This window comes from Aquila chrysaetos, chromosome 19, assembly GCF_900496995.4.
Source record: "Aquila chrysaetos chrysaetos chromosome 19, bAquChr1.4, whole genome shotgun sequence".
Classification (NCBI taxonomy): Eukaryota; Metazoa; Chordata; class Aves; order Accipitriformes; family Accipitridae; genus Aquila; species Aquila chrysaetos.
This window is the reverse complement of record NC_044022.1, coordinates 17,731,812-17,744,119: the sequence shown is the minus strand read 5'-3', so window position 1 is coordinate 17,744,119 and position 12,308 is coordinate 17,731,812.

Below are 12,308 nucleotides of genomic sequence, written 5' to 3'. Positions count from 1 at the left end.
AAAAGTAAATGCATATGGAAAACGTGGAAAAGCTCAATGGTTGCAAATTTCCTCCTTGCAAGTCTTGCCATTGAATTTAGAAGAACAGGGATTCAATGTGTATTCTCCTGTCCTTTCACTCCTTCTCCAAAACAACTTTAAGAAAAAAAAAGAAAACATTTAGCATTACCAGAAAAACAAGGCCAAGCATTAAATTATTTTATTTTTTTGAATACAATTCTCGTTTCCTTTCTATCCTCAGCAAACTGTTTTGTAGTTACAACAAGAAATCAGAACTTCATGTCTGAGCTTGATGGGTACAAGGGGGCAGAGATCTGACTGAATCCAGGCGGGTTACTAGAGGGACAAAGGGGTTCAGGACAACTGCTGGAGAGACTGTAGAGTCTGGGATTGGACTGAGACACCTGTTTGCATGTGTGTGTGAGGGAGGTGGTCTGAGTATCAGCAGCTGGAGTGAGGCTGCAACCTCAAAGGCTCATGTGCCCAGGTGCCAGCAACTGGGGAGACTGAGGTCCAGGGGCAGTTACTGGGCAGAAAAATAGAATAGACTAGACTATTTCAGTTGGAAGGGACCTACAATGATCATCTAGTCCAACTGCCTGACCAATTCAGGGCTGACCAAGTTAAAGCATGTTGTTAAGGGCATCGTCCAAATGCCTCTTAAACACTGACAGGCTTGGGGCATCAAACACCTCTCTAGGAAGCCTGTTCCAGTGTTTGACCAGCCTCTCAGTAAGGAAATGTTTCCTAATGTCCAGTCTAAACCTCCCCTGGTGCAGCTTTGGACCATTCCCATGACTTCTAGAGATCAGCACCTCCCTCTCCACTTCCCCTAATCAGGAAGATGTAGAGAGCAATGAGTTCGACCCTCAGCCTCCTTTTCTCCAAACTAGACAAGCCCAAAGTCCTTAGCCGCTCCTCATAGGACATTCCTTCCAGCCTGTTCATTAGGTTTGTTGCCCTCCTGTGGACCCATCCAAGGACCTGAACATCCTTCTTAAATTCTGGGGCCCAGAACTGCACACAGTATTCAAGCTGAGCCTGCACCAACGCTGAATACAGCGGGATAATCCCCTCTTTTGACCGTCTGGTTACGCTGTGTTTGATGCACCCCAGGATGCGGTTTGCCCTCTTGGCTGCCAGGGCACGCTGCTGACTCGTACTGAGCCTGCTGCCGACCAGCACCCCAGATCCCTTTCTGCAGGGCTGCTCTCCAGCCACTCCTCTCCCGATTCATGCTTGTGCCCAGCATTACTCCATCCTAGGTGCAGAATCCGGCATTTCGACTTGTTAAATTTCATGCCATTAATCATTGCCCAATGCTCCAATCTATCTAGATCCCTCTGCAAGGCCTCTTGTCCCTCAAGAGAGTCAACAGCACCTCCCAGTTTGGTATCATCAACAGACTTGCTAATGGTGCATTCAACTCCTTCATCCACATTGTTGGTAAATATATTGAACAGAACTGGCCCTAGAAGTGAATCCTGAGGAACACCGCTGGTGACCGGTTGCCATCCAGATGTTGTCCCATTCACTACAACACTTTGAGCTTTGCCCTTCAGCCAGTTCTTCAGCCAGCACACTGTGAACCCACTCATCTCAGAGTTGGACCACTTGTCCAGAACGATGCTGTAAGGGACAGTATCAAAAGCCTTAGTAAAATCCAGAAAAAATACATGTCTGAGTGCAGCTGCTGGAGGGATCCACACTGTACATATGTGCACATATATATATGTATACATACATATAAATGCATATATATAATGCATTTATTTATAAGTATATGCATTTATATTCACATATATATATTCCATACTATCAGCCAGAGAAGAGAACAGAATAAAGCATCTGTGTTTGCATTTGTATGGCCACTGTGTTTTCTGTCCATGTTGGTCTTTGTGGCTAACAATGTGTGCTTACGTGTGTTGTATACATGTGCTCTGTGTGCATGTGCCTGCTGGGAACCCATGCTCAACCTCGCTACTGGTTGGTCCTGGGAGCATGGGGCTGCAGCAGCCTTGTCTGTGTTGGGCTACTGGATTCAGCAACCATGTCTCTTGGTAGAGTGGTGCTGTTTTGTGGCAACAGATAGACGCAGGCAGGTTCCCATGCAGATGTGGAGCTGATGACAGGTTCTTCCATCTACCTGCAATGTCTCTTGGCTTTGGAACCTACAAAGCTTGCGGTCCCTTCCCTTTAGGGGAATAGGGTATACGGTCTTTACTATTGTATCTGAAATTCTCAGAAATCTTCTCACATGCTTTTTTCTTTAAAAAGTCAACACAGATTACTTTTGGAAATAAATTAACTTCTTGAAAAAAAATGTTTATTTCATTTCCCTTAATTAGTTTCCCTTAATAATGACAAACCACAAAATTTTTTTTATAACACATTTTCAAATCCTTATTTTCATTCTTAGTGAAAACAATTTCACTCACAAGTCATGAGGCAGTATAAAAACTAGACAGAATGGAAAGGATGGAACGGCCTATAGAGAATTATTGATTACCCTGTTCTGAACAGAGTCAGGGACTCAGCTAGAGTAAAGGCATGCAACTGCCCATGATAACTAGCGTGCTGCCAAACAATATGCAGGCACACTTCAAGGACAGCGAGAATGAGGGACTATTCCCAAAAAGCATTAGGATCAGGGCCAGCTTTCTCTAAGAACAAGTTTAACCCTATGGACATAAACCATGACATGCTACCTATCCCACTGGCAAAGAATAGGCCTTGGCTCCTTTTGTTTCAAGCATACAGGTAGCCATAGATACTTTCCAACATATGGGGAGCAAGAGTCAATATATGTTTGCAAAGACAAGCAAACTCACCACCCTAGGCACCCACAAATTAAAAAGATCAAAGTAAGGAAATTATTGCCCATTTCTAATTAATCAGTGATACTACTAATAGAATGTATATATACTGCATCTATTTGTGTGTGTTTAAGCAGCCTCCTCCAACCTCCTGCCCACCCCAGTCCTGCAGATTAATGTTTTTCCTGAATTTCACCATCTCTACTGTGGGTAGTTGACAAAACCTCCTCAGGCCAAAACACTCTGCTCAGTCTCTCAAACAACAGCAAACAGTTGCAGTATTTGAGCACTAGCAATAGTTCTTCCAGCTCTACGTTGGTAATAAGCTTTGAAGACAAGCCTAGGATCTTGAACAATAAAAGAGAAAATAACATGTCACTTATCAGTATTCTACAATATTAATGCATTTCCTGTGCATTTAGGATTAATGCATGGTACACAAAACTACTTCTTCCATTACTAATAAAAACATGCACAGATTAACAGAGACAAAGTTCCACTTTCCTTAGAATTTGCGCGTTATGAACCTTACATTTCTCATCTGTGAGATGTTCAGCGGTCTGAATTACTAGTGTATTACTAGATCAATCAATTATGAACATTTATGTAATGTCTAAGTTTCACATGAGTCTAGGTAACTCTGCCTCACAAATATCCTTAAGAGCATCTCTACTGCAATTGATAGATATAGACACAAATCAAAATGGAGTCCATGTCTTGAAGGGTTTAGACTGAAATACTCTTCTAATCAAGAAAAATATCAGCTGAAAGTGCGCAATCCTTCAAAACATCTCTTCTCTGCTACTCTGCAGCTTCCACCATCACTACTTCATAAGGCAGCAGCTGAGAATTATATATCTGATTTTGTCCGATTAAGTGTGACTTCAGGATCACTGAGAAGAAATCCATTTTCTGCTCAGCAGTCCATGAGATTTATCAGTGAATGCATCATGTCCCAAAGCACACTGCTACTGGGCTATAAAATATTCCAATGTCTTATTAATAAGTTAATTGAATCCATTGTAATTTTCCTAGTATTCATGCAGCTCACTTTGTCATTGATTGACAGAGATGAATTTGAAGATATTTAAGAGTTTCGCAAGCAGATGAACAGCTACATCTGAATTATCATGAAAGAGGAATATTTAATAAGGGACTGTAATAATCTTTCATTAGAAAATTTGATGTAGTAACCACTGCAAACCTAATCCTGTTCCCACTGACAGCAAAAGGAATTCTGCCTACAGATTCAATGCCATTTTGAGTTAAAAATGACTGCATTTTTTTCCCAGAAGTCAAGAAAATTGCAATGAAATGAGATAAATATCACAGAAAAGTCCGTCAAAGCCAACTATAACTAAATCATGTGGTTGCTGAGTGACTCATACATTTAATTTCAAGCTAGATGATTTATAATCCAAAATTTTAGTTTTTCAGGGCTTCAAAGGCACATCAAAGCTTCCAAAACTTGTGTCAGGATCAGTCCTACTCACCACCTCCCCACTTAACATATAGCATTAGGATGCAGTCATATCAATGAGTTGCACTTTTGCTATTGTCCTGGGGCAGAGAGGACCCATTGCACTCCCAAAACCATGACAAAAGTCCCATCTGAATGCTCTGAAAACTCTCTTTTTGACTCAAAACAAAACCACCACTCTGTATCAGAGAGAGGACATTTCTGTTCTTACAAGGGATTTCCTTACCTTATCCTTGTCTGGCCCCATGAATTTGGTTTCCAAAACTTTGGCCACTTTTTGAGACGGTTTCTTTTACACGAGAGGTATGTGGCACCAAGAACCTGCCAGATGCATCCAGGACAGCTCACTAGCAGAAGAAGCTGCATGTATGGTACATAACTGCCCTTGAAGGTCTTGAAGATCAAGATGTCCTAAAAATCTTCCCAAGATGTACCGTGCATCCAGAGGCCACCAGCCTAGCAGAACATGTCAGGTTTAGCTCAAACACAAACACTATACATCGGTGTCGTGATGTCCATATAGGAGTTAATGATGGTTTATATCTGTTTTTATATTGCATTGGTCTGCCACTGCTAACATAGCACACAGGACACTGCTAACCTAAAACAGGACTAGATGGCTAAACATCTCTGGTTGCTCTTTTGAGCAGCATTAGAGAGCACTGAAGGCACCAACCTGATCCCACATCATGTCTGCTTGCTGCAACACCTGTAGGGATCCACTATGAGCACAATCCTGAGCGCACTCAGCTATACATCTCAGCTGTCACCATTAGTGAAAAGGAAAGGATCCTTGGGTTAAAGAGCAGCCAGCCCAGAGTCCAGGCAGGATCAAAGGGGAAATGCCTCAAAAAAGGGAATGTTCTGAAAACATGTACAGACTGTTGGGACAGCAGGTAATGACAAGGCCAAAGTCTAGGTCATGGCCTGAGTTTAAGCTAATTCAACAGCATGTAGAAAACTACTGGACATGACGAGAAATTGCCAGACATGACAGAAAGCCATGTGAGAAGCTGACAAAATCACAGGCAGTGACATGAGGGATGATGAAATTTCACCAGTGGGTAATAAGGGAGAGTTACGTGAGAGACAGCCAAGCCCACCAACACTGGAGGGGAGCACTGGAGACCTTCAGGGAGTGGAGCTGGCAAGGCCTGGGGAAGCATCTCAGCAGCACCAGGCTATGCTGAGATGACCACAGTAACAGTGATAGAAATACCCCATGAGGGTACAAATGTATCAAAATTGGGACCAATGAAGAAAACTGTTTGGGGTTTTGAGCTGCTTATTTGGGAAGAGGTCTGGAGGTACAAGAGCAGCAAAAAAGGAGGGTCAAGAAACAATAAATGGGATAGTAAGACATGCAAATCATGGAGGTACCTGTCTCGCAGCTCTGCACCCAGTCACCACAGCCTGAATAAGGGCAATAACCCAAATGCACTGTTCTGACCATACCATGCTTGCCAAACCTACCTCTACTATCAGGAGGACAGGTGGGAGCAGGTTGTTTCCACTGCTGTGTTGGTACACATTGGTTTTTAGTCTTTGTCTTATACTCACAGTGCAGGGCATCACTTAATCCATTCCTCTGCCTCAGGATTCCTAAAACTTAGCTGTGCCTTTTGCTGTCAAGAGGTGAGAAAGAAGAGGGATAATCCTCAGTAGGTGCGAGGAGAAGCTTGATAGCACACCATTCCTCATCCGTTGCAGAAAGATTGTTAAGGGCTGAGTGACATGAGAAGAACATTGTGGAGACAGTCTCAGCCAGTTCTGGCTACGAGAGAGGCTGGCATGGAAGAGACGAGCAGTGGAGCAGGACGGCTTTAAGCTGCTCAGGGCATCCCTAGTGAGACTCCTTTTCCCGGGGTGTAGGGTATGGATTCACAGTTCACGCCTGAAGGAATGTGAGTTCAAAATGTACCGTGTGATATTTCAAGCAAAAAGAAAATAAAATTCCCCAAATACACACATATGCACAGCACCCTCAGGTGGATTGGTTATTTCAGCAATGCTGATTTAACCAGCTAAAAGAAACTGGGTGTCTTGGCTTCTTCTGCGTATCTCCCAGCCTGTTTTCCAAAGAGCGTAAAAGAGCAGCTAGCAAAACAACCCTTCTGATTACCCACTTTCCCCCATTCTCAGTATTAGTCACTGAGTCTCTCTCAGTAAAGGCAGTAAGACTAATTCAGCTTCCATCCTAAGCAAGTACTATCGTAACCAACACTGAATCCTGCTGTAAAACGGAATTAGATCCACCTTTGTTTTGGTTTGCGTAAGGATAAGGGACAGTTGATGCATTTGTAGTGTAATGATCTTCTATGCGTAAGTTTGTGTCTCCAGCAAAGTCCTCAAACTTTAGCTGCAATGAAGCAAAGGTTTATAAATTAAAACTGATGCCTGAAGGACAGGAAAGACTGATTTAACTCAGGAGAGTTACTTACTTTTTAAGTGTCTATAGAGGCTGGCAATCACTACATTAGAGAATACCATAAAAATCCTCTACCCTATTCACATCATCAGGATGACCATTTTCTGCTTACAATATATTACACTGTAGTTCATTATTTTCAAATTACAGAAAACAAGCTGCCAGTCCCCTGCTGTGTAGCTAATGAACTTACTAAAAAACCTTACCATTCTGATCAGATGCCATAAATAACCTAAACAGCTAACTTGTTATTGAGTATGATTTGTTCATCTTTTGGGGGCAGTTCATCTGAAGTTATGTTATAAGCATAAGCCATTAGAAATATTCCAAGATCCAGAATTGCTAGTGCTATAAAATTGAGAAGATGCTTCTCCATTTTCATAGATAATTGTAAGTAATTTCCACAGAAATTAAGGTCTGTAACTATAGAACAGGTGCTTGGAAACTCTGAACACACAGACACAAATTCCCTGTTTTGGTAAGAAGCACCAGTAGAGTGTTTCTCTTCTCAAATGCTTAGAAATGTTGTTCTGGACTCATTTTGTCCCTCTTCAAGAAATACCAATTTCAAAAAAGAGGGAACCATTTGAGAATGTCTAAATACTACCACCCAGATTTTCTATTATTTTCACTACATTTTCCTTCTCACATTTGCCTCTGGGACTTTGCTTCTCTAACCTGAAAGGCTAGTGGTCAGAATCAAGTTATGTTTGTGGAAACTGTAAGTAATTTGTGTCCTTGTACAACAATACCCTGGACAGGTTCCTTGCATGATGCAAAGCAGTGCTGATTTAACTTCTGAGAACTACTCCTTTTGTGAGTAAATCTTACAAAGAAACTTGCATTCAGCACTTCCCTCAGAAGAGTGAGTTAGATAAAAATTAATTTTTTTAAAGAGAAACAACTTCTTTCTGATTTAAAAGTTAGTGTCCCATAAGGAATTAAAATTTAATCAGAATTATGATAGCATTCTGTCTGTGGTAATATATTTCAGTGCATATTTTAAGGTGCATAACAGCGTATACCTGAAGGAAAAGCTTTTTTCTATTTAATTTAATTTGGGTGTGCATACCTTTCCCTGCTGGTTTAGAGGAATGATATAGGGCTCTTTGTATTCTTTTCAAAGGCAATGTTTCTTTCCTTTAGAGTTTGAATTCTTGATCCAAACTCCCAGTCTCTGAACTGTATATTTCTCCACATTTAAAGCAGTTCACAACATTTCTATTAGGAAGGTAAACATAACTGGCAGATGCTGTGTGGAGAAACAGCTCTAAGGACTGACATGCAGACTGCTTTCAGGAGCTGCATCTACAGCAATAAATGAAACAAGCTCAGGGGAAACCTCAAGCCCTGTCCCATGGCAGCCCATTTTCTCATCATTAACATGCTCCTGAAACAGTTTTGTCCACCTTGCAGTCCTCCAGCCAATGCCCAGGCATGGCTCAAGGCATTGCCAAGGCATGAAACTCTTTCCAGTAGGCTCCATGGATGAGGCCAACTTATCTTTGGGGAGAGGAGGGCGTTTAACTCTCTGGGTACAAGCTGTATCTTGCCACTTACTCTCCATACTAGACAATGGGACTGATCCAGTTTATCTGACTGACTTAGACAGGTCTAGGTAGGGCCAGTGACACCACAGGCTACAGCTGAGACAGAGCTCAGCCAATTTGAATTTTACATCTATTGCAGATAACTCAGTACCCTCATAAAACGCTGGAGAGGGGTAGGTGTCTCCAAAGAACAATTCAAAGAACTTAACATTAAATGCTTGAGGGCAGACAACATGAGTATTGTGTCATCTCATCTACGCGAAGGGATGTGAGCTTTGATTGCACTGGAAATCTTGACAAAGCAAGAACTACAGCAACAGCCATTTGTAACGAATCGAGAGGCATTTCTCTATCCATGGTCACAAAGTTACTGACAAGAGATGTGTTCTCCTCACTGCCTACACACCCCAGAAGATTTATCAGAGTGTGGATCATATCCCAAAGCACAGCACTAACAGGCTTTAAAACATCCTGATGTCTTATTAATAAGTTAATTGAATTCCACTGTAGCTCTCTCAGTATTAATGCATCTATGCTTTTCATTGACTGATAGACAGAGATGAATATGGAGATATTTTAATAGCTTCTTACACGAACAGATGAACATCTATATCTAAATTATCATAAAAGGAGAAAAATTATTTGGGGAATGCAACTCAAATTAAGAGGAAGTTGATATGGTAACCATTGCAATCAAAGTTTGTTTTTCTTGATGTCAAGGGAAAAATGTGGGTTCACTTCAAGAGGACTGGAATCATAAGCTACAATTTATGGCAGCAATTAGCCTTAAAATAATCTTACTAGGAGACTGTATCACTGCTTTTGGCAGCTGAAAATCTCAAAAAAGAGAAAGGAAGGCTGACTGGTAGAGAAATGTACTACCCCAGTGACAGTAGGCTTTCTCTATCCTGCTATTTTTGTGGTGGGTTTGTAGCTGCTCATGGTAATTTTAAGTATCTAGTTGGATGTCCTCCACTACACAAGATGTCACATATTCCTCTTGGATTTCTGCTTTGAGTCCATAAAATTGTGACTGAGCCAAACCCAAGCTTTGATTGCTCCAGGAAAGCAATGTAAAACAGCAGAGGAAAACCAAGGTGGCATGGCAGACAGTCATAAAGCTCTTTCTTATGCTGGTGAGTGATGGAATAAGGGGCCCAGAGTGAAGGACTACAGCCAAAGCATGTGCCCCCAGCCAAGTAATAACAAATTACAATCCTTCCCTACAAGGATTGCACCATGAGAGCAAAAGAGCTTTCTCTAGGTAATTCCTCAGGTAACTGAAAAGAGTAAATCAAGTTATCAATAACTTTATTGTCAAAGTGATTCAAGACATTTGAGAAACTCTTTACCTGCCCAAAGCATGTCTACACAGTGTGATGCAGAAACTAGATCAAGCTTCTGGGCCAGAAGCAATATAGCCATGAGAAAACAAGGCACAGAAGGATTCCTTTATCAGCAGATAATTTCCTACAGAGGTTTGTTAAAACTACACATAACTTCAAGATGACCCCTATCTCCCTCCTGACTTCCTCATGCGATGGATGCAGGAGTAAAACATGGGAAGTAAAGCCTGACTTTGTAAAACATTTTCATAGAGACCTTGGAATCCATGCGCAGAGGTGACAGCTCCCTGGAACTGAGCACTTTGCTCACTTTTCCCTCCTCATTCTCCATGTTTCTCTACTGAGCTGATGAACATATTGTGAGCCCTCCAGTGGCCAAAATAAAGTATTGTGTATACACAATATCCTATTGTGTATATGATTCTGGTCCACGCTTCAAATGCTGCAGCTGCTCAGACAGGTTTTCTCCTGTGCACTATAGCCATGGTTATGGTCTGGGATCAGAGCTGGCAGCCTGATATCCAGTGAATGCTAGAAAAATATTGGAAGGACCTGATTACTCAGAAAGCACATGGAGACATCAACATTACTGGACAGTGTAGCAAAAATTTCCATTGTATTTGCAGAGTTTATAAGGAGCAGCCCCTGGGGCTGTGTTCCAGGATAAGAAAAAGGGCCCCTCATCATAGCACCAGGAGGACAACGGAGAAGATCCTGGATGAAAGGCTTTATCTCAGCAAAGCTCTTCCATGTTTTCCCACCAAAGGCATTGATTATCCAGCATCCAAAATGTGCTCAGTGGCTCACAGGAGCCACTTTGAAAGGTTTTATCCAGAAGCATTACCAGTGAAAGTGGACATTCACAGATGTCATGGTTTAACCCCAGCCAGCAACTAAGCACCACGCAGCTGCTCGCTCACTCCCCTCACAGTGGGACGGGGGAGAGAACTGGAAGAGTAAAAGTAAGAAAACTCGTGGGCTGAGATAAAGACAGTTTAACAGGTAAAGCAAAAGCTGTGCACACAAGCAAAGCAAAACCAGGAATTCATTCACCACGTCCCATTGTCAGGTGTTCAGCCATCTCCAGGAAAGAAGGGCTCCATCACACATAACCGTTACTTGGGAAGACAAATGCCACAACTCCGAACGTCCCCCCCTTCCTTGTTCTTCCCCCAGCAGAGCATGATGTCATATCCCTTGGGTCAGTTGGGGTCAGCTGTCCCAGCTGTGTCCCCTCCCAACTCCTTGTGCCCCCCCAGCCTCCTCGCTGGTGGGGTGGGGTGAGAAGCAGAAAAGCCCTTGACTCTGTGTAAGCACTGCTCAGCAGGAATGAAAACATCTCTGTGTTATCAGCACTGTTTTCAGCACAAATCCAAAACATAGCCCTATACTAGCTACTATGAAGAAAATTAACTCTATCCCAGCCAAAACCAGCACAACAGAGAAGGACTAGAGGAGCAGAGGGATGATAAATTAACAAGCAACCACATATAGTCACTCAGTGGGCTTTAAAAGCCTGTTCCTCTGCGTCTTTCTCAGTTCACAAATCCCCTTCCCCAGATTCATACCTGACACCTGCCCTCTGAAAGTGAGGGAGCACAAGAAAAAGGTTTTCTTGTACCTTTATTCCTCTTGCCCCTCAAAGCTCTGGCTTTCTGTTCCATGTGAAAAAGCATCATTATTCCAGTGCCAGGAGATACCAAGGACTGAGTGATAAAGATGAGGTTTCACAAGTTAGAGGTCATACTTCATTGCTGTAGGGGTAGCATTTCGGTCAATATGTGGCTGTTTAATTTAGACAAAAGGGAGCTTTGCAATGAATGCACCTACTAATCACAACACATGGAGAGGGTCACAGCCTCTGGTGAGGAAGCTGCATGGTTTATTTACAGTTGCACCTCTGCCATGCACTCAAAAGAATTTAGATGTCGGTGCATTAGAATAAAAACATAGGTTAATTATTATTATTAACACTACTTCTCAGGGTTAATAGCTGTAAGGTAAAGACGAGACTGTGGAGGCTACAGGTTAAAAGATTGTCTTTTGATTCAGAGGTATTAACTTCCAATCCTTTTAAGGTTTTACTTTCACTGCAGTTTCCGCAGTCTTAACTCGTTTTTTTCATCAGTGCAATTATGGAGTAATTTAGACTACTTTTCTAAAGCAAAACCCAATTATATCTGATTTGAAAATTCTGTGGGTTTTTTTTATTTGTAAGTGGAAACTCAGAAAAGAATAGGTAATATATCTAAAGACATAATACTTATTTTTTAAGCCTTATTACAAATAGAGCTAGCCATTTAATTTGCCACCTTACACTTAGACATAGTTAAAGCTGACAGTATCTGTAGCACTACGTCAGATTATCTATGGAGTTACAAACAGAACTCTGGGTTACACCAGGTGAGAACAGTGTCACAGTTATCTCTACCATTTTTTGTATTAAAGAGCTTGCATGTTAAAATGTTTCTGTGGCCAAGGAAAGAAACTAGAAGTCAGTGTTTGGGGTTCCTGTGTCTCCAACAATGATTTACCATGTCAGTTAAGAGCAGGGCCAGACCCTGACCCAAGCGCTTTGTGACCCTGCCTTTCCATGAAAAGGGACAAAGATGGCAGCTCCAAGCATGCTACAATGAGCTCCAAAGATGAGGTCTACCAAGCTCAGCAAGGTACTTGCATTCCTCTGAA